General features: G+C 36.5%; 1 long non-coding RNA gene across 1 annotated transcript; it reads left to right on the forward strand.

Moving 5' to 3' along the window:
* The first annotated feature begins 4,779 nt into the window (after positions 1–4,779).
* LOC123602596 lies at positions 4,780–6,010 on the forward strand. Its single transcript, XR_006714519.1, has 2 exons — positions 4,780–5,263; positions 5,716–6,010. It is a non-coding gene; the product is annotated as an uncharacterized LOC123602596 (long non-coding RNA).
* The last annotated feature ends 3,796 nt before the right edge of the window (positions 6,011–9,806 follow it).

Consider the following 9,806-nt stretch of genomic DNA (forward strand, 5'->3'; position numbering starts at 1 on the left):
CAGAAGTAAAGATCGAATTGATTATAGTTTACTTGTCAGAAAATATGCAAGCGAAAATGTAATGGAATTATATCTCAGAGTTTAAATTTCACAAAATAAATACTTTAAAAAGAAATAGAATTGAGAAGTCTGGGTGGCTCAATCATTTAAGCATCTGACTTTAGCTCAGGTCATGATCTTGCAGTTTGTGAGCTCGAGCCCCGCATAGGGCCCTGAGCTCACAACTCAGGCTGTGAACTGTAAGCCTGCTTCAGATTCTGTGTCTCCCTCTGTCTCTAATGCCCCCTTCTCGCTCGCACTCTATCTCTCAAAAATAAACAAACATTAAAACACACACACACACACACACAAAGAGAAATAGAGTTGGCAGTACTTATAGGAAAACACATGCTGTTTGGAGGATACTTCTTGACCATTAATAATAAGATGGAAATGCAAGGAGAGAACATATTCAGGTTGACAGAACTTTAGAATTGGTGACCTTTGTTTTTTGTTTTTTTTTTTTCAATATATGAAGTTTATTGTCAAATTCATTTCCATACAACACCCAGTGCTCATCCCAAAAGGTGCCCTCCTCAATACCCATCACCCACCCTCCCCTCCCTCCCACCCCCCATCAACCCTCAGTTTGTTCTCAGTTTTTAAGAGTCTCTTATGCTTTGGCTCTCTCCCACTCTAACCTATTTTTTTTCCCTTCCCCTCCCCCATGGGTTTCTGTTAAGTTTCTCAGGATCCATATAAGAGTGAAAACATATGGTATCTGTCTTTCTCTGTATGGCTTATTTCACTTAGCATCACACTCTCCAGTTCCATCCACGTTGCTACAAAGGGCCATATTTCGTTCTTTCTCATTGCCACGTAGTACTCCATTGTGTATATAAACCACAATTTCTTTACCCATTCATCAGCTGATGGACATTTAGGCTCTTTCCGTAATTTGGCTATTGTTGAGAGTGCTGCTATGAACATTGGGGTACAAGTGCCCCTATGCATCAGTACTCCTGTATCCCTTGGGTAAATTCCTAGCAGTGCTATTGCTGGGTCATAGGGTAGGTCTATTTTTAATTTTTTGAGGAACCTCCACAGTTTTCCAGAGTGGCTGCACCTAGAATTGGTGACCTTTGTAGTTAGGTATGGAAGAAGACTGAGTGATGCCAGCAGATCGGTAGGAAAGATCTCATAATTTTAAGAGGTTCGCTGTAAGGAAAAGCAAATTTTACAGAATTTTATAAAATGAAAAATTTAATGACGTGTTAGATATTTATAAGAATGACCCCAATTAAACATACCTCAGATTGCCCACACTTCCTCGAAATGTGAATGTGAGGTTTTTCCCAATGAGAAGCAGAGATGAGCTCTCCAATTTTTAAATCTAGAATAGCATTGTGACTTGCTTTGAGTCATTTAATGGAACAAAATTAATATCATGTGAGTTTCAGAGACTAGGTTTTAATACATAATACATGTACTATACCTCTTGAAATCTGGAAACCACTTTGCTGTAAAGGAGCAGAGTTTAACCAACTGAGAGGAAGAGAGGTCACATGGAGGTACATTAAGGCAGCATGACCAACAGCCTATATAAGCAAATGCATATGAAGCAAGTCATATTGGATCTTCCAACCCCAGTTAAACTATCAAATATTTGCAGCTTCGTGAGTAATCCCTGGAGAAAATCAAACAATGACTAGGTTGGCAACTGACAAAATTGTGAAAAATGATAAATCCTTTCTGTTTAGAGTCACTAAATTTTGGTTACTGTTTTTTTGTTTGTTTGTTTGTTTTGGTTTTGTTGTTGTTGTTTGTTTTGTTTTGTTTTTTAATTCAGAGCAATAGATAACTGAATCAGAAATCAGTTCCAGAGGTGGGGTGCTACCATAACTAAAACATAAAACATGTAGCAATGACTTTTGAATGAATTAGGGGGGAAGAGGCTGGAAGGGAGGTGATACTGTTAATGGAGGCATGAGGAATAGTGAGAGATTTGCTGTTAGAGACTGTTGTAACTTAGAAGATCCAAAAACTATCTAGTAAACATGCAGTTAGCCAAAGCAATTTCCAGACAGAGAGTTGTAAATTCTAATTGGCTTCTTTCAGCTGCATATGATACATCACTACAAGAGAGAAATAAAGAAAAAAAAAAAAGTTCAATACCTAAAAGAATCTAGAGTAAATGGAAAAGGGCCAAGTGATTTTCTGAAGCCCCCCCAACCAAAAAAAAAAAAAAAATGAGAAATGAGAAATAGCCTTAGAGTAAATATGGAATGAAGGGTAGGTTTGTAAGAACCCTTGTTAAAATCTTTGACATAATGAAAACATTTCTTTGTAGAACTCCTCTAAAATAAAAATGAGTCTGTTAAGAACATTAAGGGTGAGTGGCACCTGGATAGCTCAGTCCATCTCTTGATTTCGGCTCAGGTTATGATCTCACCGTTCATGGGTTCAAGCCCTGCATCAGGCTCTGCACTGATGGTGTGAAGTCTGCTTGGGATTCTCTCTCTCTCTTCCTCTCTCTCTGTCTGCCCTTCCCCCACTCTCATGCACTTTCTCTCTCAAAGTAAATAAATAAACTTAAAAAAAAAACCAAAAACATTAAGGGCAATGTCTCACAACTTTCCCACAAGTTGACCCAAAGGAGAGAGACATGACTCAAAACACATACCACAGTTCATTATAACTGCTCTCACAGAATGTATGAATGACTTCAAATGAGAAACCTTAAAAGAAAATAAGTTGAGTTCCCCAAATTCACCAAATTATTTCAAAAACACATAAGACCAGAATTTCTTACCTTGGAAAAAATGTTTTTACCAAATGTAGTTCTCACTCCCTGTTCCACAGATTTTCAAATCAAAATTTTATTTGCATTGGTGCAACCACATTTCCCAAGATAGATTTTTAAGCTACCATAATTTTCACATATAACTCACTGACAAAAAAAAAAAAAGGTTTTGTAGCAGACTGAACTTGAGAAATTCTTTAATGTGCAGGTCAGCTAGTCATTTATACAGGTAGCTGAAGAGTTTTTATAAGAAAGTGCACCATTGCCTAACTTGTAGTATTATGCATATTTAGTAATGAAATTACTAACTACTGTCAAAAACAAGGTCACAAAAATATAAAGAGAAAAACAGTAAGTCAACCAATGAAACCCATCCAAACATTGCAGTAGGGAGTATGAAGGTTTAAGGTGGCTCTGATCCCTTAGGCTCCCCATCCAACAGATGCCATTTAATAAAAGAAGGCAGAAATCCAAAGAAACAATAACACACACGGGCAAGAATTGGAAACAGAGGCTCCAGGGAACTCCAGATGATTTCATTTAGAAGAGCTCTGCTGCTTATTTCCTTTGAAATGACACTTTGCTTTTGCCATTCTATCCTAAGGCACGCCATCCTGAAGACAATGGAAAATTCCTGAGAAGGGAGCATTTCCTCCTTTCTCTTTTAAAATTTATTTTCCAAATATCTCCTTATCCTGTTGAAAACCAATAAATAAAATACTTCACACTCTCACTATAGAACCCCCTTCCTATCTTGGAAAAATACACAAAGGAAGTAAAAAAAAAAAAAAAAGTCCTTCTGTTTTCAATCTCACACTTCAGGCATCTGCTTATGAACCAGAAAGTCTGGAATCACAAGAAAGGAATAAAAGGCAGGAGAGAGAGTCCATGTTAGGCTTGCAAAGCTTTCAAATAAGCAGCTGAGTAAAATAACCAGTACAGATTGATTTTAAACTAGCCTATTCTATTAAGTAAACATGGTTTCCAATTCTGGACACAGAATTTGTCATTAGACTTATGACAAATAAATGTATGTCTTATTCAAATGTCCATTTGTGTTCTTTTTTTTTAATTGTTTTTTAACATTTCTTTATTTTTGAGAGAGAGAGAGAGAGAGACAGAGAGAAAAAGAGAGCACAAGTGTGTACAAGGGGGGAGGGGGAGAGAGAGAAAGGGAACAGAGAATCCAAAGCGAGCTCTGTGCTGACAGCAGAGAGCCCAATGTGGGGCTTAATCCCACGACTGGTGAGATCATGACCTGAATCGAAGTCAGATGCTTAACCAACTGAGCCACCCAAGTGCCCCGGTCTACTTCTCATGCATTCTGCATGCTCATTCTGTCTTCATTACATAGAATTACATGTGTATTTGAGAGCTTGTAAAGATCTTTAAAGCTATCTCTTCAAGGTATTTAACTTTACAAATGAGGAAAATGAGCTTATTTCTGTAGAATAAGTAATATTAAATAACAGATTTGGAGCAGATATCTATGTTTTGTGGCTTATTGAGGATTCATTCTACTATAGCATAGTCTTTAAGTAGGTATATGATCACCGTTATAAGAACCGCCAAACACTTCTCCAATTTGGTTTTATTATTTTACCCAATGGAAACATATGAAATCTCCAGTTTTGTTCTATACCACACCAACATTTGTCATCATCAGGCTTTAATTTTTTTAGCTATTCTATTAGTTCTAAAATGGTATACGGTTGTCATTTTAATTTGCATTTCCTTGATGGCTGCTTATGTTGAGCACTTTTTTTCAAGTGTCTATGCGCCATTGGTATATCTGCATTTATGAACTATTATTTAAGGGTTTTTTCCCCGTTTCTTTTTTATTTTTGTTCAATTATCTTTTCATTGTTAATTTGTAAGAGTTCTTTTCATATTTTTAATATAAGTCAACTGACAGAAGTGTTGAGAAAACAATTTTTTGCCTTCTGCGTGTTTATTCGTCTTCTTAATTGTATTTTTGGATAGAAGAGATTGGATGAGGGAGATTTCCCTAAACTTTCCTGGTAGATGACATCTCAAAGAGCCTCCCGTGGATGAGAAGGAAAGTCTCTAGTGAATTTCTATATCTTAACCAGAAGGAAAAGTCTGTTTCATCCAATTTTAAAGTGTCTTCACAAAGTTAGAAAACATAAACAGATCGCTCCTGTCTATCAGGAACTCAGCTGAGCAGATGACAGACTTGAGCTCTCAGGTGTCAGAGCAACTGATTAAAAACAAGGAACCAAAATGAAAGTGATAGTGAAGTCTCTCATCACTGACTGTGAAAGGATAAACCAGTCTAACCCAAAGGACTTGCCAGCTGCCCACTGTTCCATTTTCCCTCATGGAAGATCGTGCTGGTCAAAGGTCAGGTAGATCAGCACCCGTGTGGGACTCATCTCACTGCCTGAACAAAAGGATCCTGAGTTTTATGGACCCTGGAGACCAAAGGAGAGGGCAAAGAGGAAGAACTAGGAGTTAAAGGTACTGAGAATTAAGTCAGAGGAGAATCATGTCTTCAAGGTTTTCTTCTCCTCCCTTTCACCCTTGTTAAAGAGACCTAGTGTGGCCCAGGAGCCACATTCCTCATTGCCTCTCTTTGGAGACAGAAACATCAACTATCTGCAATACAATGGTGTTTAAATGATTGAATATAAGACATTTTATATCTAACACTTCAATATGGTATCATTTAAACCTTCATGATCTGGAATAACCCGTGTTTGAATCATAGCTTTGTCAGGTGATGTTGGAAAAGTCACATTTCATCATCTATAATATGTGGATAATAATAGAACCCATTCCCCAAGGTTATTGTGACAATACCTGCAAAGTTCTGCAAACAGGTCTGGCGTTTTGTAATGGCTCAATTAATGTTGGCTTTTTTGTTTTGTTTTGCTATATTCTAACCAGCTTTTATCCTGTTAATCCCTCAGACATTGAGTAACATCCTGATAGGAATCAATTATCAGCCAGAATCTGCAAGATTTTTAGAAAGTACTGCTGTATAAGATGGGGAACTGTGGCCTCATAGAGTACACAAAGAATTATGAAGGGGTGAGAAATCTGCATGCTCTCTGTCATCTTTGTGCTCCAGTTCAGCTCTGTTCTCAAAGCTAACATACCTCAGACAGTTTTTGTAACTAACACAGCTTTCTTTATCCCTATATTGAAGGAAAAAAGGTAGGCACCAAGAAAAATGAAATAAAGGCATAGATTTTTTAGACAGTCTTTTTTTATCAAGTCTAATTTATTAGCTATGTTAATGCAAGCAAATTACCAGAACTATCTGAGTTCTTCACCTATATGTAATGGAGGAAATAAAACTTATTTAGGGCATATGGATGTATATTTTAAAAACTGAGTACAATTCTTAGTGTATATATAAGGCATTCAATAAATAATAGCTATTATTTAATTACTGTTAATATCAAAGAATGATAGTCTTGTTAGTGTGAATATTTAATGCTCAATCCTTATCTGAATGTTTACTGAATATTTGGGTATCCAAATCTTTTCACCTGTTGCTATGAGGCAAATTCTACAATAAAATTTTCTAATGTGCAATTCTTTTTCTGAAGTGTAAGTTTACATTATAATCATACTAATCTTGTTTTGTGATCTATATTAGATATCACAGTGTCTCTGAACCCAAAGAAATGTAGAGTTTTTTAACCCAAGGGAATCAAATATATTTATTTTTTACTATTAATCTTTCCACAAAGTCCTGAGTGTTTTAGTTTTCTCTTCATGGCAAATAAGTAACCAAATGCTTTTTAACAGGGTAGCTTGGGAGTCCTGTGCAACTTACAAATGAACCTTTTCTTGTTAAAACCACATTCTCTAGGTAGTGCTACTTATCTGAGGGGCCTATGATGGGGTCCTGAAACTTTATTTTAGTGGTCAGTTTGTGGGTGCCAAATGCAGGTACTGGTACAGACTCTTTAACTTTGGACTGCCTAAGAGCAGCGAATAAGTTTTTCATCATGATTAAGCCCCAAAGACAGCTTCATGTGCAGCTGCACAAGGTCTCACACTAAGAAGGACCCCACACTTGATTAATTGCCTTGAACTCCTTAATCATTTTCTAATAAAGGCTTCACATTTGCATTTTGCACTGGGCCTTATAAGCCCATAATCAGTTAACACAAACTGTTTGCATTCATTCCATATTATTACGTACAATGAAATATTAAAGTTTTACTATGAATTTCAACATTAGTCTTAAGTTTCTCTTCCTTCAGAAAAGGCAATGACCCTGAACATGGATAACTGTGGTCTAGATAGGGTTTTCTTGTGTATGCTCCATGTTGTTCTCTGCTGTTTGCACTGAAGATGTGGGTCTTGTTTAGGTCTATAACTAAGTATTAAGCAGTGTTTTGCTGAGTTTTTATTCTTTGTTTTGCAAGCCTATTATCTTTAAAATGCTGTGCACAGTCTTTGCTCCAGGTCAGCAATCTCCTTCTATTTTTGTATTTTCATTGTCAGATGTTATCTAAAATGTTAGAATTACACCATCAAAAGTAATAGGGACATGACTTTTAAAATCTTTTCATTTTTGTCTATGAAGAGTAATGTTTACTTAAAGTGCAATCTAAAATAAACCCCCATAAATGCAAACTGGTGCAGCCGCTCTGGAAAACTGTGGAGGTTCCTCAAAAAATTAAAAATAGACCTACCCTATGACCCAGCAGTAGCACTGCTAGGAATTTACCCAAGGGATACAGGAGTACTGATGCAGAGGGGCACTTGTACCCCAATGTTTATAGCAGCACTCTCAACAATAGCCAAATTATGGAAGGAACCTAAATGTCCATCAACTGATGAATGGATAAAGAAATTGTGGTTTATATACACAATGGAGTACTACGTGGCAATGAGAAAGAACGAAATATGGCCCTTTGTAGCAACGTGGATGGAACTGGAGAGTGTGATGCTAAGTGAAATAAGCCATACAGAGAAAGACAGATACCATATGTTTTCACTCTTATGTGGATCCTGAGAAACTTAACAGGAAGCCATGGGGGAGGGGAAGGAAAAAAAAAAAAGAGGTTAGAGTGGGAGAGAGCCAAAGCATAAGAGATTCTTAAAAACTTAGAACAAACTAAGGGTTGATGGGGGGTGGGAGGGAGGGAGGGTGGGTGGTGGGTATCGAGGAGGGCACCTTTTGGGATGAGCACTGGGTGTTGTGTGGAAACCAATTTGACAATAAATTTCATATATTTAAAAAAATAAAATAAACCCCCATAGAATAGAAAATATGGACTACATGGCAAGTATTTAACAGTAAATGAAAAATTTCACCTCATAAAAGCTATTGCTGAGAAATAACTCAGACATATTAGTGGCCATACCTGTACCAGTAGTATAGGTATAATACCTGTAATGGGTATTATATTTTTGTATCATATTTGTGTATATTTGTATGTACATGTATTATATTTTTGTATATTTTGTATATTTTTGTATATTTTTGTGTATTTTGTATTGTATTTTGTATTATGTTTTTTTATATCCCACAATCCACTCCCTTTTGTGAAACAACAGTGTACCAACTTTCTTTTGGGGTACAATCCTTCCCCTAACTCTATTTGGTTCAGCAGAACTCCTTCCACATACAGGGATAAGCATGGTAGAGAGGAAACTATTTGACCCAGTCTGGAGAATTCTAGATCTCCATAATTCTAGATCTCTGGACACAAAAGTTGTTCTATACAGGGTTCTTGAGTAACTGGGTTCAGAGCAAACCCCAAGATGTATTCAGGAGTTACCATGCAAAGAGGTTTTCTTTTCCTCCTACACTGTTGGCAGTGAGGATATAAGCTAAAAATGTTGGAAGTCACTTGTATGAGGCCTGAGAATAAAAACAATATAGTGCCGAGGTGAGAAACGTTATTGTTCAGTCCCCTGCATCACACTGCCCTTTTATTTTCACATGTAATTGAAAATACTTTCTCTTTGTACAATCACCTTTTAGTTGGGTCTCCCACTACAATCAAACAAATAACTTCTAAATAACAACTGGTTAATCAATCCATACTCCATTTTATGTACCTTATTCTTTTTCATATTTATTTTATACTTTCTTTTATTATTGTCTCTTGTGTCTGAACTACACTCTTTAATTTAGTAGAATTTCCTAGAAAAAGGAAATCTTTTTGGTAATTCCAAGAATATTATTCTCCACAATCTACAATAACGTTATATTGTATTTTATTTGTATGTGATTGTCATTCTCATCTACTAAAAAGTAGACCTATCTAATAATTGTTAATCATTCAGTAGGTTATTATTGACATCATGTTTGTACCTAATATAGTTAGATACTGTGAGAAATAAGCCCACTGACCCAATCAAAGGAGGTTTGCAGAGACTCAGAGCACAGTGAAGTGAGGCTTTAATCAACATTCTTGCAAAAGGGACAGGTACACTTGGAGTGGTTCCAGCAGGCAATTTATCTCCTAGTTGAAGTTTCTCCCTTAATTCCTCAGGGGCTGAGTACTACAGAGGTTATAGTATTACTTGGAAGTCACCTATGCCCATGTAAGGCCAAAAAGTAGTCTGGTTGGAACAAATGTCTCCAGCAGAGACTTCAGTTCTTTGGCGCATGCTCTTTGCAAAGCCCACGAAAAATAAGCCTGCAAAATTGAGCGGGGAAGAAGAACCTGGAAGTGAAGTGTCTAAGGGTTTAGGACTCCATTGTGTGGGGGGAAAGGGTTCGTACATATTTCCAATAGATTGTAAAAAAAAACCTATTGTTAACTAGACAGCACAGATTTTATTTGATATTTCTGAAAATGAATCATCTCATTTACTTCTCACAGATGCTAAGCCCCAAACAGAAATCAATTTTTCCTAATTGGTTCCACCACATATATCCTATTTTAATCCTCATTATCCCTTGTAAACAACTTTTTATTAGGTAATATTTTCCAAATTGTATTCACTCACCTACCACATTCATAATGTTATTTGCATACCATCTGTGCTACTATTTAATATTTTTCTGTAAACTGGTTCAAAATCT

The sequence above is a fragment of the Leopardus geoffroyi genome, chromosome D1 (genome assembly GCF_018350155.1).
Source record: "Leopardus geoffroyi isolate Oge1 chromosome D1, O.geoffroyi_Oge1_pat1.0, whole genome shotgun sequence".
In the NCBI taxonomy this organism is placed as follows: Eukaryota; Metazoa; Chordata; class Mammalia; order Carnivora; family Felidae; genus Leopardus; species Leopardus geoffroyi.